The 26,643-nt window shown below is 40.3% G+C and overlaps 1 long non-coding RNA gene across 1 annotated transcript in view; it reads left to right on the top strand.

The window, feature by feature from the left end:
• LOC145524080 (uncharacterized) overlaps nucleotides 1-26,643 on the top strand; it is a 79,407-nt gene that overhangs the window by 14,733 nt on the left and 38,031 nt on the right. Inside the window, exons 2-3 of the long non-coding RNA XR_014067148.1 lie at nucleotides 2,669-2,785; nucleotides 9,902-9,988. This is a non-coding gene — a long non-coding RNA (uncharacterized LOC145524080). The remainder of the gene's footprint in view (nucleotides 1-2,668; nucleotides 2,786-9,901; nucleotides 9,989-26,643) is intronic.

Genomic DNA, 26,643 nt, shown 5'->3' with positions numbered 1-26,643 from the left:
GACAGAGGAGCCTGGTGCATTACAGTCTGTAGGATCGCAAAGAGTCGGATATGACTGAAGTGACTTAGCATGCATGCATGCATGCATAACTGACTTCAAAGTCCATCTTCCTTTAACCATTAACAACAGAGCTGGGAGTGGCATCCAGAGCCAGGTTCACGCTTGGTAATGCTATTCACGCAAGAAAACTTTGAGTATATTATTCGCTTTTTTATTTTTCTGAGGACCCACTATGAGCAGATCTTAGGCTAGACCCTGAGGATATCAACAGTTAATAAGTGCAGATTCTCAGTCTCCTGGATCTTAAAGTATAATGGAGTGATTGACACTTGAACAGGAAAATTACAGTAGAGCGTGGTAAGCATTATTGTGGGGATATAAACAAGGGCTGTGGGAGATCAAGATAGAGCAAATAGTTCTGCCTGGAAGGAATGAGGGGTGACCTCATAGAGATGGTGAAATGAGAGTTGGGTCATGACATATGACTGAGTTTTCCTATCAGAGAGGGGAAGAGATACGTTCCAGAAAAGGGGAACAGCGTGTGCAAAAGCCCCAAATTGTGAAAGACATCAGTATGTTGGGGTAAGAAGTTCAGGGCAGCTACGTGAGATGAGGAGGCAGGAGATGAAGTCTGGGATCAGATTGCAAAGGGTATTATGTCCTCCCATCTAGGAATTTTGTCTCAATACTATAGGCAGTGAATCATCAACCTAGATTCCTAAGCTGAAACATGTCTTGGATAGATTTGCTTTTTGAGAAGAGAACCCAAGGAGATGTGGAGGACAGGGAGCAGCTATTTCAGTGGTCCTCCTGAAAACTAATGAGGACTTGAGCCCAAGACACTGTGGATGGAGAGGCAGGATGAATGAGAGGTATTAAGTTCCCGAGTTGAGCTCCGAGGGGTATGATGACTGGTTTGTGGAGGGAGAGGAAAGGACATGTCTGAAGATGACCTTGTGACTTCTAGCTCTAGAGGTGGAGTGAAAATGATGCTCATAACTGGGACTGATCACCAAGGATGTAGAGCAGGTTTAGTAAAGCTCAGAAGAGAGGTGGGGGAAAGGAAATTCTCTTTCAAGCCTGCTGTTTTAAGCTTTTGCAAAAACACCCCACTGGAGATTCCGGGGGCATTTGGGAAAACAAATACCATGGTTGGGAGAGGAGATGAAGCTTGAGAAGGAGACCTCAGGATATCGATGGTACTTAACATTCTCAAATCTATTGAGCGTCCCTTGGGAGATGTTCGGCACTGGAAAAGACAAAGCCCCTAGCTAGACCATGAGTGTATCCTATGTTCCCTCTCAGACCCAGAGTCCCTTAAGCAGAAAGGGCTCCTGCAGGGCAGGTTCTCAGGGCAGGTCACCCTGGCTTCCTTGAGTGGGATGTGGACCCATGCCTTCATTCCAAGCTGATGGAAAAGTTGCTATTAATTTACAATTTTTTTCAAATAATTTTCTGAAATTATTAACCTAAAAACTATGTATTGAGAGCATAATGGCTGGTAGGGCATGGAGGGATGAGTCACACACAATCTGTCTTCAAGGTGTTTCTGTCTAATATTAGGGAGAGCTAAACAGCAAATTAAGAAGCAAGAATGAAAGTGCTTTAGCAGGTGCCTGACTTAATAGGTGAGAAATCATTTTCATTTAAGAAATGATTTCCATAAGTATCTGAGAGAAGGGATAAAGATGGTTCTGAGGAAGAGGAGATTCCTAGATTTATCAGAGGTGTGAGGAAGGCTTCTTAGAAGAGGTGGGATACAGGCCTGAGGTGTGGGCAGAGTTGGAGCAGGCAGAAGTGACAGTTGTCAGGGACCCAGACACATTGTCTGGTAAGAAATTATGTGCACAGGTGGGACCAGTTGTGAAGAAAGACCCCAGGTAAGTGCAGTGGCTCTGGTCCCACAGCCATAGAGTACGAGAACTGAGACTCACACCAGACACTGGGTTCACAGGGCTGAGCCACCAGAAGCAAGACTAGTTCCCAAGAAGGGTCAGAGGGCTCCAGCGCCCCCGTCCCTGCCCCCATCTTGACTCATTGTGGGACAAAGCTGTTTCAGTGCTTCATTTCCCTTGGTCAAACCAGGGCGATTTGAATGCACCTGCCTCTCTTCCGTCCCCACTGCATGGTGAGGGTGGCCGTTGTGAGAGGCAGGGAGCGTTTCCTAATTGCGGTCCTGTGGCTGGAGCGCCACGTGAGGGCTCTTGGCGGTCTCACACAAATGAGGTGGGGGCCGGCTGACTGCTCAGCCACACTTGGAGGATGGCTTGGTTATTCCTTCTCACTAGCCCTCTGGTCTGGTTTCGAAGCTGCACATTTCAGAAGCTCCTTGTTGCTCTTTAAAGAAAGGTGAGGGGAGGAAGCGGGGGTGAGGGGTGAGAGGGGTTCCACCTGCCCAGTCACTGCCAGCTCTCCCAGTGGTGCTCTGCATCTCGCTCTTGTGTCCCCACCAGTGACTTCCCAGCACCCCCTCACCTCCAAATCAGACACATTTGAAATGCAGAGCAAATGTGCTCATTGAAAAAAAGAAGAAAGATGGGGGGAAAAACAGTAAAAGCTATAAAACATCACCATGCATCTGGAAGGGTCTTAGGGTCCTTTCACACCAAGTGAATTTTTCTGGGAATGCTTACTTCATCTCTCAAGGGGTCACGCTCTTTTGCTGCAGGGACGCAGGACCTTGGCTTTTCCATTCAGAGCACGGCTCCCACCAGTCACACCTGCACGGTGGCCAAGAAACCACAGAAGCCTGAGCCACCATCCCCAGGACTGCGAGACAGTTGAGGTCAGTGTTTTACACACAGCAATTAGAGGTGTTGACCTGTTTGAATTCTCTTGGTCACCAGGGCACTTGATGATGATGATGATAAGAATGATGATGAGAATAATGCCATCAATAACTCTCTGTAGTTGTGAGTCATACTGCTACAAAGCACTTTCACATTTATTGACTCATTTTCTCTCAACAGCCCTGGCGATCCCAGTTGCCTTCATGGTATCCCCAAAAGATAAACTACCACCTCTAGCAAAGTGAACTTAAATGTGGATTCATCATTTAGAGCTGCACATGGTGGAACTTTTTGGATTTACACTGTGGTCTTGCCCTCACCATCTGGGTGACCTTGGACAAATCACTTCACCCCTCCTAGACCTTAGCTTCTTCATATGTAAAATGTGTTAATAATAACAGTCTCAGAGGGCTATTGTAGGGATTTAAATGACTTCATGTAAATAGAAAAGGACATTATAGCCTCTACAGCATTATGCAAATATTAATTACCATCTATACCAGGGTGAACTATTTGCAAAAAAATGAATGTAAATATAGTTTTGAGATGGCCAGCATGATGTGCCTGAGAGAGCACTTTACTTGGAATCAGAAGACACGGGTTCTATTTTGGCTTCTACACGTCAGGTGGCAGCCAAGAGTGTGGCTTTCAGACAGACAAACACAGCCATGCACGTGATGCACTTACCAGTAAAAAAACGGCTACCAGCATCCACCTGCCACCTTGTCACCTGTAGTAGGTTGAATAATGGCCCCAAAGGTGCCCATATCCTAATCCCAGAAAACTGTGACTGTGTTACCTTCCATCGTAAAAGGACTTTGTAGGTGTGATTACATTAAGGATCTTGAGATGGGAAAGTTATCTTGGATTATCCAGATGGGTTCAATGTGAGCACAAAGGTCTTTGTAAGAGAGATGTGGGAGAGTCAGAGTCAGACAGCTGGGTATGTGACAGTGGGAGCAGAAATTAGGGTAATGGTCTTTGAAGATGGAGGGGAAGACCAAAAAGTACGAATAGCTTCTGGAAGCTGTAAGGGGCAAGGAAACACCTTCTCCTGTAGAGCTTCCCTGGTGGCTCAGAGGGTAAAGAATCTGCTTGTGATGCAGGAGACTTAGATTGGATCCCTGAGTCAGGAAGATTCCCCTGGAGAAGGGGACGGCTACCCACTCCAGTATTCTTGTCTGGCGAATTCCATGGACAGAGGAGCCTAGCAGGCAAAGAGTCAGACACGACTGAGCAACTAACACTTTCACTTTCATAGAGCTTCCAGAATGAACCTTCTCTGCTAACATCTTTGAATTTAAAGCCTAGAAAAACCAAATTTGGACTTCTGGCTTGCAGAACTGCAAGGGAACAGCTTTGCGTTGTTTTAAGCCATCTGTGATGGCAATTCATTATAGCAGCAAGAGGAAACTCATACACCACTTTTACCCTGAACTCCCTAGTTCATAAGCACTGGGGCTCCTGTGTTCTTTCTCCCAAACTGTACTTAGCATTTGAGTAGGCTAGTGGGCAGTGCTGAAGCATCCCTCCATCCGCTTCCCATCTTGAATGGACCAGCGTGCTGCTCAGGCATTATTGGAATTGGAAACTGGTAAACTCCTTGACTCCTACCTTGAATTAGCCAGAAATCTTCCTGGGCTGTGGTGTCTCAGGAAACACACCCTGATGGTGGGTAAGTCACTTAGCTCTCAGACTGTCTATTTTCTCATCTATCATTTGGGGATAAAATTTCCTTCCATGTCTATTTCACAAGGTAGTTGGGAGACTTGACAGAAATGCTAGTAATGAAAGCTTTTGTGACCTATAAAATATTCAGCAAGTGCAAACTTTTACACCGTCTTCATCATTATTAGAAACAATGTTTTCCAGCTTAAGCTCTTCTGCAATCAACATACATGTGACCAACACTCCGGTTCTAAAGAAGATGAAAAAGTTTTTGTAAGGGGAATATTCAGGTGGGCGTTGGATTGGACATTTGGATTTCCCATGAACTTTCACTTTCAATATGGACCTAGAACTATTAAAAAAAAACAAAACATGTTTTGAGGACATTAAATATCATTTAGTAATATTGCCCATTTGGAAATGGTAAGGTGGGGCAAATTTCACTAGCCTTTCTCTTTGTGGAACTAAAAGTAGAAATGACACTTTGCTAATCAGTAACAGGGTCATCCTGAAAGATGATGCTGTGAAAGTGCTGCACTCACTATGTCAGCAAATATGGAAAACTCAGCAGTGGCCACAGGACTGGAAAAGGTCAGTTTTCATTCCAATCCCAAAGAAAGACAATGCCAAAAAATGCTCAAACTACTGCACAATTGCACTCATCTCACACGCTAGTAAAGTAATGCTTAAAATTCTCCAAGCCAGGCTTCAGCAATACGTGAACCGTGAACTTCCAGATGTTCAAGCTGGTTTTAGAAAAGGCAGAGGAACCAGAGATCAAATTTCCAACATCCGCTGGATCATCGAAAAAGCAAGAGAGTTCCAGAAAAACATCTATTTCTGCTTTATTGACTATGCCAAAGCCTTTGACTGTGTGGATCACAATAAACTGTGGAAAATTCTGAAAGAGATGGGAATGCCAGACCACCTGACCTGCCTCTTGAGAAACCTGTATGCAGGTCAGGAAGCAATAGTTAGAATTGAACATGAAACAACAGACTGGTTCCAAATAGGAAAAAGAGTACCTCAAGGCTGTATATTGTCACACTGATTATTTAACTTCTATGCAGAGTACATCATGAGAAACGCTGGGCTGGATGAAGCACAAGCTGGAATCAAGATTGCCAGGAGAAATATCAAAAACCTCAGATATGCAGATGGCACCATCCTTATGGCAGAAAGTGAAGAAGAACTAAAGAGCCTCTTGATGAAAGTGAAAGAGGAGAGTGAAACAGTTGGCTTAAAGCTCAACATTCAGAAAACTAAGATCATGGCGTCTGGTCCCATCACTTCATGGCAGATAGATGGGGAAACAGTGGAAACAGTGGCTTGAGTTTATTTTTCTGGGCTCCAAAATCACTGCAGATGGTGATTGCAGCCATGAAATTAAAAGACGCTTACTCCTTGGAAGGAAAATTATGACCAATCTAGACAGCATATTAAAAAACAGAGACATTACTTTGCCAACAAAGATCCATCTGGTCAAGGCTATGGTTTTTCCAGTGATCATGTATGGATGCTAGAGTTGGACTATGAAGAAAGCTGAGCACCGAAGAATTGATGCTTTTGAACTGTGGTTTTGGAGAAGACTCTTGAGAGTCCCTTGGACTGCAAGGAGATCCAACCAGTCCATCCTAAAGGAGATCAGTCCTGGGTGTTCATTGGAAGGACTGATGTTGAAGCTGAAACTCCAATGCTTTGGCCCCCTGATACGAAGAGCTGACTCATTGGAAAAGACCCTGATGCTGGGAAAGATTGAGGGCAGGAGGAGAAGGGGATGACAGAGGATGAGATGATTGGATGGCATCACCAACTTGATGGACATGTGTTTGGGTGGACTCAGGGAGTTGGTGATGGACAGGGAAGCCTGGCGTGCTGCGATTCATGGGGTCGCAAAGAGTCAGACACGACTGAAACTGAACAGGGTCATCTAAAAACAGAAGCTTTTAAAACATCTTTCAGCCACAAGACAGCCGAGAGTGGAGAAGCTGAGTGTTATTGCAGAACTATGCTTGTGCATCTTGCCATCAAAAAATGGAAACCCCCACTAGTTATGAGCTTTCTCAAACATTAAAACCACAATTTACCTATAACTCACCCTCGACCCTCAGAATGGTTTATGCACTACGACCTCAGTAACCTCTGACTAGATTAGGATCAGAAAATATCAAGCATTCGTCTGGTAAATTGGATCATAGAGTAGAAAATGTTAGAATGCAAGGGGAGGGAGTTGGTGGAAGGGAAATAACATTTCTCAACCACTTAGTTCAAGATGCAAGACTATACTTTTCCATGCATAGTATCTAATGTAATTCTCACTACAACCTCTGTATGTAGCTGTTATCCTCATTTTACAGATGTAGAAGGTTGGGGTCAGGAAATTAACTAACTTTACAGAACATCACAGTTGAATGTGGTAGAGCTGGCTTTTCAGACCACTTCTAGTTCATCCCTTTACAAAACAAGGAACAGGAGAGGATTGATTGCCCTGAAATCATGTATTTACTTACTTTGTGCCCCTACAGCTTCTAAAATTTAGGTTCACTAACAGGTTTTTCACTCTCCCCTTTGAAACTACCTCTGAGCTCTTTAAGTCCTTACAAACCCAAGAGAACTAAGTAACACTCCAGGACCTTCTTCCTTGGACCACCCCAGATTTGACACTTAAAGGTGTGTTACCTGGGCTTCTGAGTGTGTTGAGGCCTGGGACTTTCCCATAAGAAGGGCGAGTTCCTTCCTTGACTCTTTGCCAGGTTTTCCTTTGTGATGGTTCAGTACCCACTGGAAGTGTCAAGCAGAAGTTTTGTAAGATTTTTCCCTGTGCCCAATGCAAGAAGTGAAAAGCCATATATTGGCTTTGAAGCCACAATACTGGAGGTCAAGGCCCAAGTTGGCTATTATCTCAGGGTGCAATTATGGGCCAAACAGGAGTGGGCTAGGTAACTTCCCCTAGTGGGAATTTCTCATTTCCAAGAGATTGGTTTGATTGGGCTGGTTGAAGTCCGAAATGTATGTTAGTGAGGGAAGTTCTAAATGGATTCTGGCTTTGGCAGTGAAATATAAACTCTTATTTGCTCATGGATAATTCAAAACCATCCACACCCCTTCCCAAGCGAGTGCATCTCATGTTAATTTGAGAGTGATGCTCCACTGAAACACTATAAAGCTGTGATCAGCTGAGCTGGTACCAAGTTGGTAGAGCTAAAGGCAGAGAGAAGGTTGGTTAGGCAGCGGGCAAATGGAGCAGACTCTTAGGGAACAAAGATAGGGTATAAGTGGACAGGAAACTAAAGCAGGTTAGGGACTCTGTTATCACATGAGATGGTGCAGTTCAGGGCCAGTCTCTAGAAAGCAGAAGATCTGGACTCTGGTTCCAATTGGACCATGTGCTCCTTGGACCTGCCCAAGTCATTCAGGCTCTTTTGATATCATTTTCCTCAACTGAAAGAGGGATAATGATGTCTTCCCAGCTGCCTCACAAAGCTGCTGTAAAGATTAAAATGAAATGGTATATGTGTACTCTCTCAGAAGAATGTGGAGCATTTTATGTATATAAAATAAATATTATAGATTTTTATATAATAAAAAGCATCATCTGTAGAGCCTTCTCAGTTGGTACTGTGGAGAAACGATTCTTAATCCCATTTTCCTATTCGGGGAAACCAGGTCTGAGGTGTTGTGATCTTCCTAACAGCATTTATGTGACAGAACCAGGGCACATTACTATTAACTAGAGGGAGAAAGGAACACAGTTGAGGGTTTTCCTGGGTACTGGAGATGCACGGGCAGTAATCAGATTCAGTGGTAGGATGGAGGAAGGGGCAAGTGCCAATCGCTATGGTTACAACAAAGCACCTTGAAATTCAGGGATTTCAGCTGTGGGTGAGGAGTTTGGGAGGAGCTGGGCTGGGCAGTTCTAGCTCAGGAGCTCTCGTGTGGTTTCAGACAGAAGCTAGAGCTGGAAGAGTTGGGGAGGGGGGTACAGGGGGAGCTGGGAGCAGACCATGCATCTCTCAGGACCCCTCCATGTGGTCTCTCTGTGAGAGGACCACACAGCGTGGCAGCTTCAGGGCAGTTGGACTGCTTCCTTGGCAACTCAGTACTCCACATGAACAAGGAGGAAACAGCATTGTTACCTTGAACAATATAGCTTCAGAAATCATACACTGTCACTTATACTGTATCGAAATGATAACCATCCATTCTTAATCCTACTCAGATTCAAAAGATGACTTAGACACCACATTCTGATGAAAGGCATGGCAAGTTTCCTGAAGAGCATGTAGTATGGGAGAGATTGTTGCAGTCAGTCTTCAAAAAAATGCAGTCTGCCAAGGAAGGAAATCCTGCAACACCATCAGAAGGAAGATTAGGAGTCTTGAATTCTGGGAGAAAAAAACAGTTACTTCTACACTAAGGGTGTTGACTATAAAACAGCCTCTTTTTTGACAGATGAGTCCCTTCATGAAGAGAAACTGAAGAAATGTCAACAATGTCTTATCATGTAGCCAAAAAGTGTGTTAAACTAGAAACGGGATGGGGGTATTATTAAGGAAGGTCCTCAAATTATATCTGGGCACATCAATCAGTTTGTTGAGAAGCTCACAGAGAAGATATTTATGGAAGCAAACAGAAAGAGCTCTTTACAAATGCCCAGATCCTAACTTACAAACTCAATTTCTTTTTTTTTAATTGAAGTATACTTGATCTACAACATTGTGCTGTACAGCAAAGTGACTCAGTTATACACATATACACATTCTATTTTTAATATCCTTTTCCATTGTGGTTTATCACAGGATATTGAATAGAGTTCCCTATGCTATATAATGGGAACCTTTATTGTTTATCCATTCTAAATGTAATAGTTTGTATCTTGCATGTGTGTTAATGCTCAGTCATGTCTGACTCTTTGAGACCTCATGGACTGTAGCTCGCCAGTCTCCTCTGTTCGTGGGACTCTCCAGACAAGGATACTGGAGTGGGTTGCCATTTCCTACTCAAGGGGATCTTCCAGACCCAAGGATTAAACCTGTGTCTCCTGTATTAGCAGGGGGATTCTTTTACCACTGAGTCACCTGGGAAGCCCAATTTGCGTCTACCAACCCAGCAACCTGAAACTCCCAGTTCATCCCTCTCCACCCTCCTCTCCCCTTGGCAACCACAAGGCTGTTCTCTATGTCTATGCACACTCAATTTCTTGTGTGAAAGCCTTGGCAAGCTCAGGTTTTCTATATGATTTAATTATCTGGAAATATCTTTATCTTGCCTCTGGCTTAGCTGGAAGTTGATGGATTCTGGATGGAAATCAAAGACCCTTTTCCATCCAATTAGTCCTCAATAAAACTATTGTTGAAAAAGAAACATTAATGCATCTATTAAGTCACTCTTGATTTAATTAATTTTATTTGTTTATTTATTTTCGACTATTTCACCTTGTGCAGAGTACCATAATAACTCCTGGAGCTAACAGACGTGAGGAGAGTGTCCTGCCCTCAACAGCCAAGAGCTTCTCATTCCCTAGAAAAGAGGTGAGGAGGAGGGAGCCAAATGTGGCTTGAGAATGGAAGCCCAGGCCCAGATTTCACAGGACTGAGGGTACTGTGCGAGAGACTGCTGAAATCCTGCTATGTATACGACCTGGTTTAAACCCTGCCTCAAGCGTATGGTTATTGGTGAGAGTTCTCGGGTTTCAGGAGTTAAAAGAAACAAAGTATATGAAATACTTGGCATGCAGACAGCATTCAGAAGAGTGCACTCTTGTTATTAGGCTGTGTGTTTTTATTATCATTTAATCCTAACATTGAAGTATGAATAATGACTTCCTGTTTACAAATCACTTTGGTATTTTTCATCTTATTTAACTATCAAAAATCTCACCATTCAGGCAATGTGATTGCGCCCCCCTCCTCCATTTTTACAGATTAGCACACTGGTATTCAGGGAGGTTAAGTGACTTACCTGGGATCTCCTGGCTGATAATTGGCAGAACTGGGGTGTGGAACCAGGTTACCACCCCAAAACCGCCCTTTTCTACCCTACTGTGTTGTTTCCTAAATTGCCAAGTGACCTTGTGTAAGCATTCTGTGTCCCGTCCCCCAATCTGGGCTTCGATTTCTGCATCTGCAAAGTGAGAGGGATTAAATCATGCCTGAGGTCCCCTCCAGGTCCCAGTGTCTCTGATTAAAAGCGTATGTCCAGGAATGGATCCTGTTTGCTGCTAAACTCCGAGACGCGCAAGGAGCCTGGGCTCGGGGGGCTGGAGCCTGGAACTGCGCCTAAACACAGGCTGGCTTGGCGTTCAGCTCTGTATCTGGCTGCCAAAAGGCCAGAATTCTCTAGAGAACTGGAGTTCAAGCTGGCCAATTTGTGATGGCCTTAAGTTATCCTCTGACCTCGAACTTCTGATTATCTGAAGCTTATTTTTATACAGGCTTAGCAATAGCCAGTCTATCTCTCTGGAGACCTGCTTCCTTTCTTACTTCCATTATGCACTTCCAACAACAGGGAGTGGGAACTAGGAGTCAGGCAATCTGTTGGTAATTTTTGCCTCTGCTGCTGCCATTCTTGTAATTCTGGGCAAGTCACATCCAAAGCAAGATTATAAAAAAGAGTTCCCCCTATTGTAGAGCACATGGAACTCTGCTCGATGTTATGTGCCAGCCTGGTGCGGGAGGGAGGTTTGGGGGATAATAGATACATGTATATTTATGGCTGAGTCCCTTCACTGTTCACCTGAAACTATCACAAACAACACTGTGAATTGGCTATACCCCAATACAAAATGTTTTTGGTGTTAAGAAAATAAAAATTAAATTTTAAAAATAAAAGAGTTCCCCTAGTCGGAGGGTTAGTGAAGCCATGTGGCTTCCTCTTGGGGGAGGAAATGGAAGACCTAAGTTATATGAAACTTATCAGATTTGCTAATAATAATGTCTGATATTCAAGGCTGGTCCACTTCAACTACTTTAAAAAAAATTAGCTTTCCTACTGTACTACAAAGGAAATAGGTGAGGAAAATGCTTTCTGTGTCTGTCTGTCCCCAAGAGCAGTCATAGGGCTCAAAGGTAATATCAGGTTTAAAACATAACTCTTTTCTTCTGCATACCTCCTTCCCCATTTTTGATGGAATGCGAAGTGACTCAGGAAGTAAGTCTCTCAGAGCCATGCTGGAAGGAGTCTGTCTACACCTTGACCCAGTGTTGCTTCTCCTGGGTCAAGCATCTTGCTTTGAATCTCACCCCTCATCTGGTTTCATTCTACAGAGACTTGGGCAGGACATCCACCTGCTCCCAGGAGAAGGGCCTTCACACTCCGCAATGTTGGGAATCTGCATAAATTCAGGCTGAGGAGCCCTCTCCACCAGCCTCTCTGCCCTCTAAGTTAAGGAGTTGGTTTTGGTTTCATTTTACCAAAGAGAAGGAAGAAAGAGCCATTTGATCCTTGCTCCACTTCCAGGGTGGAAACTGCTCAGAGCCCTCTCCCACAGCCCTCTGCGTGCTGCCAGCATCCCAAGGGAATAGAGAAGAGGGTGATTGCAAGAGCCTTGGGACAGTAGTTTCACAATTTGTCATGGGGCCACAGGGCTGCTTGAAAGGGATGTTTCTAGCCATGTGGGGCAGTAGGTAGAATGCTGACCTGTACTTGGGTCACTGCTCGCCACCAATGCACGATGTCACCTTAGGCAAGCTACTGAACCTCTGTAAGCTTCTTTTCCCTCTCCTGTCAAACTTCAGAACAGAAAAGTATCAGATTGAAAGGTACCTTGTGCTTCATCTAACCCAACATGTTTATTTTGTACACTTGGAAACTGAAGACTAGAGAAGGGGAGGAACTTGCCTAATGTTACACAACAGGTAAATAACAGGGTTGTTTCTAGAAAACAAGACCCTCATATCTCATGTTGCAGTGTTGCTTTCTCTTCTGGATAATTTCCAAAGTTCTGCCCAGCTCTAGGAGTCTATCACTCTAAAGACATAATCCCCCACCAGCTCTGGCTCTTGTCTTTGAGCTTGGGCTTGTGTTGGTCACCATGTACTTCCTCTGGAGCTCTTGGTGACACATTGGGTCTAGCTGTGTCCCTCATTACAGAATTCTCCAATTTCATGTAAAGTTGGACAAATGTTCTACTTAGCAAGGCTTTTGGTGGTCCTGTTATAATGCTTATAATGGCCTAGGCTCATCTTGCCTTTTCATACTGTTCATGGGATTCTCAAGGCAAGAATACTGAAGTGGTTTGCAATTATCTTCTCCAGTGACAAAGAATTGTTTTCTGGAGGATACAGTGCTTCTCCAGTGCATGGTAGAATTGATGCTTTTGAAATGTGGTGTTGGAGAAGAGTCTTGAGAGTCCCTTGGACTGCAATGAGATCATACCAGTCCATCATCCTGAATATTCATTGGAAGGACTGATGCTGAAGCTGAAGCTCCAGTACTTTGGCCACCTGATGCAAAGAACTGACTCACTGGAAAAGCCCCTGATGCTGGGAAAGATTGAAGGCGGGAGGAGAAGGGGGTGACAGAGGATGAGATGGTTGGATGGCATCACTGGTTTGATGGACATGAATCTGAGCAAGCTCCAGGAGATGGTGAAGGAGAGGGAAGCCCGTCGTGCTGCAGTCCATGGGGTCACAAAAAGTTGGACACGACTGATCGACTGAACTGAACTGAGGCTCATTTTGGACAAAAACTTCAGACAGAGTGTTGAGTAAGAGCAGGGTCAGTTTAGCAAACTGGCCTTGTATATAGACAGAGAATTGCAGTAACCTCCAAGAGACCCATGTTCTACTTCCAGCTTGGCCCCAAGTCACTTTGTGACCTTGAGCAAGCCTCATTCTCCTTCCAAGCCTCAATTTCCCCATACTTAAAACAAGTTGATTGAACTAGATAATCCCTAAGGTAGCTCTAGCTCTGGTATTCCCTAGCAGAATATTACCCAATCTTTTAATTCCTTAGGGAATCTTGCTTAGAAACTAGGAGAATTATCTTTGCACAGGAAGTTGGAGAATGTTTCCAGAATCATAAAACAAATATTAGGAAAAAACATAAGAATATTGTGTTGTTCTGTGCTTTTGGCTCATATTTTCTAAGGTCCATGTCAAATATTTGCAGCACAACCACATTTTTATTTTAATATACAGAGAGGAAGCAGGGAAAATAGGAGTGACAATTGCTGTGAAAATTAACTATGCTGTATCAAAATATGATTGCACTTAGTAGGCCACGTATCCTCAGTTTCCTGAAATACATCCTGCCTTCACAGATCATATCTGCCAGAGATCCCAGACACAGAGATAAATAACTCAAATATAAAGTATGACATATAAAACCAATATAAAGGACCCTAGAAAGGAGAAAGATCATACTGATTTGGGGGATCAGGAAAGTATTCATGGAGAAGTTAGCATCTGATCTTGGTTTGGAGAAAGAAATGGTCATGAGAATCAAGAGGAGGCAATCAGTGAAAACACTGTGAACAAAGACAGAGGCAGGGAAATCATGTGAGTTTGGTGGCTAGTGAATGGGTAGTTTGCTTGGCTTAGGGCAAAAAGCTATAAAATGAAGTAGTGGGAAAGAGGACTAATTAAATTTATGTGTTATATTTCCCTCGTTAGTACACACTTTTTTATGGCAAAAATCCTTGTTTACTTTTGTCATCCTATCAAAAATGACACATAATCATCTCTCAAAACTTGTTTAATGAATAAATAAACTATATTATATGTTACTTTTTCCTCTAAACCACCAATGCACTGTATAGACCTAACTATATCTTAGAAGCTCAGAAATCAAGGTGAACATGAAGTTGAACACTTGTTGTATTGACTGTCATGGATTTGAAGTACCGTCTCCCAATCCTGTAACTGTATATAGATAATTTCATCAGGAGAGGAGGCTATTTCATGTTCATCAGCTTCTAATAGTTAAAATGTGATGTCTATTGGACATGTACAAGAGACTGGACATGTATTGGACATGTTCAGAGACTCTAATGCAGAAATAAGTCCATCAACCATAGTCCCTTTCAATGGCACATGGGGCCAGTTCTGGAGACAATAGTGTAAAGGAGACCCTAGAGAACACCTATGAGTTGTAACACCCTAAGGTAATGTATTGATACATGTTCAGTGAGTTTCTATAACTTAGCAGTGTTGTATCCAAACTACAGCAGAAAATATGAAAAGAAATCTGGGCTTTTCCATGGTACTCAATAACAAGCTTACACATGTGATATGATTGTATACTAAATACTAGATTCCCACACTAATGGGAAATAAGAATAAGAGGTGTATCGATGATAATATCTTGGTTGATATATTGCACTATAGTATTGCAAGATATGTCACTGTGGGGAACAGGGTAAAGTACACCTGGGATCTCTCTGTATTATTTCTTATGCCTGAGTGTGAATTCATAAATACTTCAGTAAATTTTTTATTTAAAATATTGGGGTCCAGATAGATTCAATAGTGAATTCTACAAAGCTTCAAAGGAAGAAATTGCATTAATTCTTTACAATCTCTTCTAGAAAATAGGAGCAAAGGGAATACTTTCTAACTTACTTTATGAGATCAGCATTACACTAATACAAAAACCAGAGAAATACAAAGAAGACTACAGACCATATTTCTCATGAACATAGATGTATAGATCTTCAACAGAATATTAGCAAATTGAATTTAACAGAGTATAAAAATAATTATATACCATGATAAGGTGGGATTTATTTCAGGTATGCAAGAATTGTTCGACATTCAAAAATCAGTTAATGTAATCCGTTGTATCAACAGCCAAAAATAGAAAAAATCATATCAATAGATGCAGAAAAGCATTGGATGAAATTCAACACTCTTTCATTATAAAAACTCTTTCTAGAATAGAGGGCAACTTCTTCAACTTGAAAAAGAACACCTAAAAAACAACTAACATCATATATAGTGAAACTCAAAGTTTTCTCTCTATGATCAAGATTAAGACTGCTTTCAACATCATACTGGAAGTCCTCGCTAATGCAATAAGGCATGAAAAGTAGATAAAAGTTGTACAGATGAAACTGTCCTTGTTTTCAGTTGACATGACTATGCACATAGCAAATCTGAAAGAATTAACTATTAATAAAAATAAAACAAACACCTCTTGGAATTAGTAAGTGAGTATAGCAAGGCTGCAAGATACAAGGTTATTATACAAAAGTCATTTGCGCCCTTAGCGAGCAAGTAGACCAGCAGTGAGCAAGTAGAATTTGAAATTAAGAACACCACATTTACATTAGCGCTCTGGAGAAAATAAGCTCAGGTATAAATCTGACAAAAATGTAAGATCTATGTGAGAAAAAACACAAAACTCTGATAAAAATATCAAAGAAGGACTAAGTCAATGAAGAGACAGTTCATGTTTGTGGTAGAAAGACTCAATACTGTCAAGAGGACAGCCCTTTCCAACTTGATCTATAGATTGAATATAATTCCAATAAAAATTCCAGCAAGGTTTTTTTGGGGGTGGGTATTGATATACTAATTCTAAAGTTTATGTGAAGAGGTAAAAGACCCAGTATAATTAACACACATTGAAGGAGAAGACCAAAGCCAGAGGACTAACACTGTTTAACTTTAAGTCTTACTCTAAAACTACAATATTCAAAACAGTGTGGTATTGGCAAAAAAAAAAAAAAGAGAGAGAGAGAGACAAATATATCAAAGGAACAAACTAGAGAACCAAGAAGTAGATTCTCATAAATACAGTCAGCTGATCTTTGAAAAAGGAGCAAAGGCAATACAACAAGCAAATATAATCTTTTCAACAAATGGTTCTGGGACAACTGAATGTCCACATGTAAAAAAAAAAAGTCTAGACACAGACCTTCAACCCTTCACAAAATTCAAAATGGACCATAGAACTAAATATGAAAGGTAGACCTCTAAAAATCCTGGACAATAACATAGGAGAAAATCTAATTGCTCTTAAGTTTGGCCATAACTTTATAGAAAAACCAATGGAAGAAATAACTGATAAGCTGGACTCCATTAAAATTTAAAATTTCTTCTCTTTGAAAGACAATGTCAAGAGAATGAGAAGACAAGTCGCAGACTGGAAGAAAATATTTGCAGAAAATATATATAATAAAGGATCATTATCCAAAATATGCCAATAACATTTAAAACTCAAAATTAAGAAAATGAACAAATACAGTTTTTTTAAATAGGAAAAAGACCTGAACATACATCTTACCAAAGAAGATATACAGATGACAAGTAAGCATATGAAAAGATGCTTCACATTACACAGCATTAGGGAATTGAAAATTAAAACAACAATAAGACACAGCTACACAGCTATTAGAAAGCCAAAATCTATAACAGTAACAACGCCAAATGCTGACCAGGATGTGGAGCAACAGGAGCTCTCATTTACTGTTGGAAATGTAAAATGGTACAGCCAAGTTGAAGAAAGTTTGGCAGTTTCTTACAAAACTAAACATACTCTTATTGTACAATCCAACAGTTACACTCCTTGGTATTTACCAAAATAAACTGAAAACTTATGTCCATATGAAAATTTGCACATTGGTGTTTACAGCAGCTTTATCTATAATCGCTAAAACTTGGAAGCAACTAAGATACTTTTCAGTAGGTGAAGAGATAAATAAACTGTGGTATATCAAGACAATGGAATATTTTTAGCAGTAAAAAAAAATGAGCTACCAAGCCGTGAAAAGATGTGAGAAAACATAAATGCACATTACTAAATGAAAGAAGACAATATGAAAAGACTACATACTGTATAATTATGACATTCTAGAAAAGGCAAAATTATAGTGACAGTAAAAAGATAAGTTATTGCCAGGAATTAAGGGGCAAGAAAGGATCAATAGGCAGGACACAGAAGATTTTTAAAGCAATGAAACGTTTCTCTTTGAGGCTACAATGGCAGATATAGGTTGTTATATTTTTTCCAAACCCAAAGAATATACAACACCAAGGGGGAAACCTAATGAAAATTGTGGACTCTGGGTGATAATGATGAGTCAGTTTGATTGTGGCAAATATACCACTCTGGTGTAGGATGTTGATAATGGAGGAGGCTATGTACGTGTAAGAGAAGGGTGTATATGGGAAATCTGTTTACCTTCCACTCAATTGTGCCATGAATCTAAAATTGCTCAAAGAAATCAAGTCTTAAAAAATAAGAAGGGAAGAAAGAAACAGCTTGGTCACGGGAAGTAACATAGCTGAAAATGCTCTAAGATATGGCCAGTGTGAGAATGATGACAAGAACTGTTCTTCCTGGTTCCCGTATCCAAAGTAAACATATCTTCCCAACTGAGCAGTTACCAAGGTTAAGAGATTCTCTATATATGTAAAAAAGATATAGCTCCACCTCTTGGCTTTCTCCAAGGGTGAGCTTTTTAATTGCTATGCACTAGAGAACAATCAAATTTCTCCCTTCAATGTCAGGGTGACATTTTCAAATTACTGCAGGCTCTGAGTCTGACTTACAAATCCCTTTATGTCTCTTCCAAGTTGGCTGCTGAAAGGGTGTTTTCCTTGTAACTAGCATTCTGGACAGTCTGAACAAGTCATGAAAGCAAGGTATCACTACCGTGTGCTCTAAATAGGCTCTGAAGGTCTGGTAGTAAAGACAGTGTTGAGTTTTTTTTTGGCTGTGTTGTGGGACATGCAAGATCTTAGTTTTCTGACCAGGGGTCGAACCTATGCTCCCTGCTTTGGGAGCACAAAGTTTAAACCACTGGACAGGCAGGGAAGTCTCCCAAATACATTATCTTCAACATGTAATGTTACTTTTTTTCTCTCATGCAGTCTCCGTGATGCTTTTTTCAAGGTTTTTATGAAATATTTTACAATTTTCTGTTTTAGTCAGAAAACCCTTAGAAGGAGCCTGTGAGAAGGGGTGAATGGTTGAATGGTTTCAAGTCAAGGACAGAGGACTTGATAGCAAACAGTTGATCATATTTTCTCCTAACAGCTAGAGATGTTCCACCATTGTATAATCTGAGAGAGATGTTGTTGTTTGGTCGCCAAGTTGTATCTGACTCTTTTGCGACCCCGTGGACTGTAGCCTGCCAGGCTCCTCTGTCCATGGGACTTCCCAGGCAAGAATATTGTATTGGATTGCCATTTCCTTCTCCAGGGAATCTTCCTGAACCAGGGATCGAACCCACTTCTGCTGCATTGCAGGTGTATTCTATACCACTGACCCACCAGGGAAGACCCTAGAGAAATGCATACCTCCCCAGAACTGTGCATATACAACCCTAGAATTTTAGAGCTACGTGGAGTTTTGAATCAACCTATCCATTTTACAGATGAGAAAAATGAGGCCTGAAGAGAGGAAACGGCTTCTCCCAGGTCTCACAATGAGTCAGAACTATGGTCTTCATAAAGGGCATGTATGGAGGTGCAGCCAACAGTTCACTGAGTTGCCTCAAGGATATTAGAACTTCTATTTTATAATTTTTGTAATAATTACAGATTCACAAGGAGTTGCAAAAATTGAAAGAGATGGAATTATATCATTCACCCACTGGTAGCATCTTCTATAATTACAGTCTAACATCAAAAGAAGGAAATTAACATTGGTACAGTCCACAGAAGCTGTTTAGATTTCTCCGGAGTTTACTTACACTTATTTTTGTGTGTGTATTTGTATGTGTGTAGTATATGAAATTTTTTCATGCATGTAAATTTATGTAACCACAAAGAATTTCTGTTTTTATATTATAAATTTGAAAAATGAAGAAAACTTTACTGATGTTTGGTAAGTGGGTGGGGTACTGCTACCCATGTTGGTGCTCATACTTACATGAGGAAATTGTATCCTTGTAACACACCTGAAATGTCTTGAAGGCAGAACGGAAGTTGGACAGTGTGGTAATCACATTATTTTTAGGTTCTCAGTGTATTACAACATTCTTAAGGTTATAGGAGCCTCATCAAGTGCATCTATGGATTATATTATCCAGTTTCAGCTAAGCTAACCTTTCCAAAATGAACTTAAATGAGTTAAAATGGTTTCTGCTTTAAAAGATTTTGACGAGCAGTGGTTTGAAGAAGATACCTATGTTGTGAGCATAACTGAACAAGGAAATGGAAGTACTGACCCTTCTACTCCTGAAAAAAATCTCTGCCAGTCACATTTCAAGGAAAATGCAGTCATCATCTCACCTGAGTGGATAGGAGGTCAATGAAAAAATAATAAAAATTATAAAAAATATTAATAATAAAAATTATTAATATTTTAAAAAATGGATGCAATATTTCTTGTCCAAAATGTATGTACATATTGTGTCATGAGGTGTAAACTGTCAATGGCAGGACAAGCATCATGATTTGTAAAACATCTTGAACATGATGACACACCTTTATAAAATTTTCAGCAGTGCTTAAAATCGGGTAATACATAAGACAAAATACATAACACTAAGGAAATACTTATTCCTCTTACAATGTAGCAGCAAACTCAGGTGCAATCATTTGCTCACTTATTCTCTGTGAGTCCTTGGATATAACATTACATCTTCCCCACAGCAATTTTGGAGGACCCAGGAAGAGAAAGAAACAAACATGCTTTGTAAACGCTAAGGCTCTGTGCCGATGGGATACTATTGTTTTTATTAATTAACATAAAATTTCAGAAGAAAATGCATTGAACAGGAATATTATCATTAATGGGGCTTCCTTAATGGCTCAGCAGCAAAGAATCCACCTGCAATGCAGGAGATGCAGGAGACATAGGTTTGATCCCTGGGTCAGGAAGATCCCCTGGAAGAGGGCACGGCTATCCACTCCAATATTCTTGGCTGGAGAATTTCATGGACAGAGGAGCCTAGGGGCTTCAGTCCATAGGGTCACAAAGAATCAGACACAACTGAAGTGACTTAGCATGCACACATTATCATCTAATAAGCAAATATTTAAATCTCGGAAAAATTTTTTGGTGGTCTGCATGGAGAAACACTTCTTTGAGGCAGAAAACAATATTCAAGGGTAGCAGTAGGGTGGAGTTTCTCCAAACCTGGATTTCAGGGCTGAGTTACTACTGCTGTGAACTTGAGCCAGATTCTTAATCTCTCCTAGCATCTGTTCTCTCGTTAGTAAAGTCTACTAATAAATAACCTATGTCATAGAGTCATCATGAGAATTGAGTAAGACAATACGTAAAGAGCCTGGCATAGTACCTGGTACATTACAGGTTCTCAAGCCTCATTAGTTCTTTTCTTCCTCCCTCTCTTTTAGGAAGTTCAACAGAAAGCCTCCTTTCTAGCAGCATTACATTTATTTCTTGTCCTCTTAACTATCCAGAATTTTCTTGAGGGGACTGAATTGAGTACCCTAATTTCTGCAGAAAACTCACAACATTTAACAGTTTTCTGCTTGCTGTAGGCACTTAATAAAAGCTTATTAGATGAAAGATTGAAATTAACGATCTCCAACAGGGAGCAAATATGTGGCCTCAGGCCAAGGTCCTTTGTTCTGAGAATTTCAGACACTATCACCGAAGGATTGCCAGTGCCCGCCTATCCTGAGCCATTAGTGGACGGATAGAATATAAACGCAAGAATTCTTTTGATTTGTACAGAGCATCAGTTTCCAAAGCACTTTCACATCCATCATCCTATTTGATCTACACAACAAACTTTGGAGTTACTCAGTTGGTATTCCTAAAGAGAAGCCTTAGTCCCAGAAAAATAGAGCAGCTGCTAGGCCAGGCATAGGACACAATACTGGTCCCAGCCACCATTTTCTGCACACATGTTTTGTGTCAGATATTTTATGTAAATTACTTTGTTCAGTCCTCAGAAAATCTTTGATTCTGTTTCTATTGGTGTTTTAAAACGACCCCAGGGAGTTCCCTGGGGGTCTAGAGGTTAAGATTTGGTGCTTTTCCTGTCAGGACCTGGGTTCAATCCCCGGTCGGGGAACTGAGATCACCCAAGCCAAGTGAGAAAATAAATATATAAAATTTGTTTTGTTTTTTTTTTTAAACCCCAAAACTTGGTGGCATGAAATAACAATTTTATAATGGGCATACTTTCTGGGGATCAGGAACTCAGAAGGCCCACAAAAAGGATAACTTGTTTCTGCTCCATGATGTCTGAGACCTTGGCCGGGAGAGACCAAGGCTGGCAGGCTCAACAGCTGTGGGTTGGAATGATCTGGAGGCCATACAAATTGCATGTCTGACAGCTGCTACTCTGTTCACTGGGATGGGAACACCTACACGTGGCCTCTCTCTCTGTGGCCTCAGTTTCTCTACATCATGGTGGCCTTGGGATAATTGAATTTCTTATTGAAATTCAACTGAAATGGAAGTTTTTTCTAATTCCTTTTTCATGGAGGCTCAGTGCTCTAAAAGTCGGTGTCCCAGGAAAAAAAAGATGGAAGTTGAGTCACCTTTTATGACCTGGCTCTGAAGTCAGATTATATTCCTTTTGTTTCACTCTATTGGTTGGTTATAAGCAAGTCACTAATTCACTTGTATTCAGGGAGATAGACATAGAGCCCACTCTTAAGGAAAGAGAGCTCAGATGGGATGGCAGATGTTGCTGTGACCATCTTTGGAAAATACAACCTGCCATCCTCCTAAAAAAGTTAAAGAATAAGAAAATCGAAGCTCAGATTGAGAGACCTGTTCAAAGTCATAGCTCTTACACTGAAGTAGCATCTCACCCAGAAGTTAGGATTTCAAAATGAGTGAATAAGGTAAACATTGCTCATTGTCAAAATTATGTTAAAATTTCTTTAATTTGCCAGTAAAATACAGTGTATGGGCTTCCCAGATGACTCAGTGTTGAAGAATCCACTTCTCAAACAGGAGACATAGGCTTGATACCTGGGTCGGGAAGATCCCCTGAAGTAGAAAATGCAACCCACTCCAGTATTCTTGCCTGAGAAATCCTGTGGACAGAGGAGCCTGGCGAACTACAGTCCATGGGGTCACAAAAGAGTCAAACATGACTTAGTGGCTAAACAGCAACAACAAAGTACAGTGTATGTGGTTTTGCATAAGCAACAGATTCTAGTGTTTTCTCATACTTGCTGAGGTACATCACTAGCTTAGTGAAATGATAGGCAGAATTATTTGCATGTTTACATTTTTCTCTCATTTTTCAGAGTGCTGATATTTAAGTTACCATAGATTTGATGCATTTAAAGGATAGATCCAGAATTCACTTAAGTCAGTCTGACTGTAAAGCCCAAACTCTTTCTACACTGTTGCTTAGAAACCAACTCTGGGAGATGGGGAAAGGGATGAGAGTTTCAGTCCCACCTAGGCTGACACAGATGCAGGTCACCAGAATTGGGCCTCACTTGCAACGTGGATATAATATGCAAGGTCGGTCAGTGGCTTAACTCTGTGAACCTAAACTTTGTCCATGTTACAGGTGCAGATATTTTTGAGTGCCTGAATAGTCCCACTCTCCCTGCTCATAATCTTTTCCCTCCAGGTCTTCATAAATTAGGAGGTAGAGGAGTTGAGATTTGAAAACGAGTGAAATGTCAGCTGGTAAGGCTAAGTGTATTGTCGACAGAACAGCATGTGCGAAGGCAGGCTGGTGTGGAATTGCAGAAAGTACTGAGGGATCAATGAGATATACAGTGCTATTTTGCTTGGGTAGGAACGCTGAGGGAATCCTATAATTCCCAGCCAGAGACTTGATCTAGAGATAGTGATACAGAAAAAGTAATCTGATCAGTTTTGCAATTTAGCAGTAACACTCTTGGAGGCACTATGGACAAGAACTGTAAGGGAAGGTGGGGCTTAGGTCAGGAGACTGGCGAGGATATTACTGCTGCAGCAGAAGCAATTGCTGACCTCTGGTTAACGTCAGAGTGTCTGAGCATGGAAATTTAGTCTTTGCACATGATCTTTACAACAGGTTTGGTACCAATATTTATGGAACTAGGCAGGCCTCCAGGGCTAATGGATCAAATGGCCACTAAATACATGACTCAGACAGTTCTGCTCAAAGAAATCTCCACCTCTAGGGCCTCAGTGCCTGAAGTCTCCCATTTGAAATATTTCTTTTAGATCTCATGGACTTAGAGCTGGATTAACTATAATCCTTGCTTCATGTATGGCACTATTGTATTTACTTATTTAGTTAATCTAATGTATTAAGCATTTGTAAATGACCCTTCACGTGTGAAAGCTAGGAATTTGACAGTGGCTTGACCACATCTTTTCCCGTGATCTTCCCCTGCTCAACCCCTGGCACTTATCTCCCAGGGTAACAACGGTTATGCATCTTGTATTCATCATTGCTTTTTTTTCATTTCTAAATAGTTTTGTCTCATCTACAGGTATTCCTTTAAAAAGTATATTTTATTAATATTGTTCTTAATATTACAAAAAAGAATATCATGCACAAATAGTTTTGATATCTTTACTTTTTAATTAATATTCTGTTTTGGAGACATCCATGTTGTTGTTTGTTGTTGTATTCATTTAATTTGAATATGCTATAGCTTATTCATGGTTCCCTATTGACAGGAAATTTTTGTTAATTTGCATAATAGTGCAATGAACATTCTTACCCAAATTTTCTGGTATATATATATATATATATGCAAGATTTCCTTTAGGCATAATCATAGGAGCAGAATTGTTAGCTATAGAGGCCATAAATTTCAATTTTATGAGATAATATCAAACTTTTTCTAAGTGGTTTTACAGATTTCCAGTTCCAGCCATGACTAATCTCATCAAAAACAAATGTAAAATTTGGTGACAAAATCACATCATCTGAAAATAATGGTAATTTTATTTTCTTCTTTTCAATTGTTAAGCATTGAATTTCTTTTTCTTATTGTAATAGTAATATTTAGCTGAATGGTAAATTACGCTTACAGATTTTCTAATGTTCAGACAGTCCTCATATGCCTGTGGGAAGCCCAGTGTCATATATGATCATTTTAATGCACTATTAGATCTGATTTACTAAAAATTTTTTGAGTATTTTTACATTTATAGCAATAAGTGGCATAGTTATACAATTATTCTTACTGATCTTTGTTAGTTCTGGTATAAAAATTATGATTCTCATAGTATCTGATAGTATTATATTAACACAAGTTTATTTTCTTCTACTTGCCTGATTGATTAATCATTTTATGTTCTTTTATTTCTATTTTTTGCATATATGTTGCTTTAGAATGTATTTAGTGAATAGCAAACAACTAGATTTTATTTTATTTTTTTAATTTGGAAAGTTAGCTCATTTTCATCTCTAGTAGTTATTCACATATTAGGACTTTCTTCTACTTTATTAGTTTATTATTTCAATTTGTCACACTTTCTCCCCATGTTTTGTATTTTTTGTTTATTATTTTAAAGTTGTCTATATTTTCTCTCACATTAGATAAGGACATTAATATACTCTGATGTCCCTTGGTCTTCCCTTACTCTATTATACTGAATTCATCTAGACTTCTCATTCTTTGTTTTTATGGACCTGCTTTTGTTTTCTCTTTTCTTTGGCCTTAATTATTTTTGAAGAAACCACAGACTTTACAAAGATCTTTTATCACCCTTTCTTCACATATTTCTTCCATCATCCCTTAAATTGCTTTCTATCTATGTAAGTACATCATTAAAAAATATGTTACTATTGGTCTTGATGTGGCAAACACTCTGAGACTCTATATGTCTTAAGAGCATTTTTATCATTCATATTTGACTGAAGGTTTAGTTAGGTATGAAATTCTATAGTTTTATCCTTACATATGGCTGAAAACCTTGATATAAATATTCTTATTCTTTTCTAAGGGATCTTCTTTCTTTCTATTGGAAGTTTTTTGGTTTTTGCTTTACAATTTTACCTTATCTCTGATAGTCTTGTATTTTAACATAACTTATGCCTAGAAGTGTGATTTTCCTTATCACTCCTCTTCTGCTCTCTCTGGTTCCTGTCAATCTGAGGCTTTTCATCATTCATTAATTCTGGGGGGATTATCTCCATTATCCCTTTAAATATTTCCTCTTCTCCAATTGGATCACTTTTTTCTTTTTCCTTTTTTATTCCTGGGCCTTTTTATACCTTAAATATTTTCCATTTTTAAAATAATTTCCTGCTAAGGAGAAGTCCTCAATCTGATCTCCCAATTTACTAATTCATTCCTCAGGTGAATTCATTCTACTAATTATCATTGTGCTCATTATCTCAACTATTATATATTCATATTTAACATTTCTACTTGATTCCTTCTATGGTTTTTGTTTTCTTTATATATTGCTAGAATCATTTTTTTGTAAATATAAAAAATTAAATTCTCAAAAATATATGTAAATTCTTGATCTATCAGTTATAATACCTCTGGTTCCTATGGAATTTGTAACTCAGTTTGGTTTTTTTATTTTGTGAACATTAGTACTTCTCTTATCTCCCATGAGCTTTCATTCCTCTGGGGTTATGGGCTCCTTGGCCCAGCAGTTCTGATGGTGAAAGGGATAAAGGCCAGACCTTCCTGTGTGTCAGTGTGTGTGCTAAGTTGCTTCAGTCGTGTCTGACTCTTTGCGAGCCCATGGACTATAGCCCACAAGGCTCCTCTGTCCATACGATTCTCCAGGCAAGCATATTGGAGTGGATTGCCATGCCTTCCTCCAGAGGATCTTCCCTACCCAGGGATCAAACTCACATCTCCTGCGGCTCCTGTATTGCAGGCAAATTCTTTACTGCTGAGCCACCGGGGAAGCTGCTCTGTGTCAGCAGCAATAGGTTAAAAATGGAGGTTGAGGACAGAGGATAAACCCAGAAGTGGAGCATTCCAGGCATCAGAAAATCAAAGCTAATCACTCATCACCATACCAAATAGCTCTTTAGATGTATTATTCTTTATTTCAGGAAAAATTAGCCTCTAGAAGAGGAGATTATAATCCACCAACTTTGCACTTCCCTGCTTTACACTGGAGGCACACTTGCTCAAGAGCTCTAAGCTCCAGTCCTTGTCTGTCCCAAAGCAATAAGGGTGGGGAGGTAGTGGGGAAGAAGATCCTAAGAAGGGATGACTACTTTCCTGTCTTATTCTGAAACAGCAGCTTGGGTATCCTATCATAGATAAAGCCCATTTCAGACACATGTATATGCCAAATAAAAACATCGCCAGAGAGTTCTTACAGCTTTCCCTGCAATTTATAGTTTTTCCTCTGTAGTTCCTCAGAGTGGATC

The sequence above is a fragment of the Giraffa tippelskirchi genome, chromosome 2, assembly GCF_054371585.1.
Source record: "Giraffa tippelskirchi isolate mGirTip1 chromosome 2, T2T-mGirTip1v1.2.pri, whole genome shotgun sequence".
Classification (NCBI taxonomy): Eukaryota; Metazoa; Chordata; class Mammalia; order Artiodactyla; family Giraffidae; genus Giraffa; species Giraffa tippelskirchi.
Note: the sequence above shows the minus strand (reverse complement) of the source record. Positions and strands in the feature narration are given on the sequence as shown.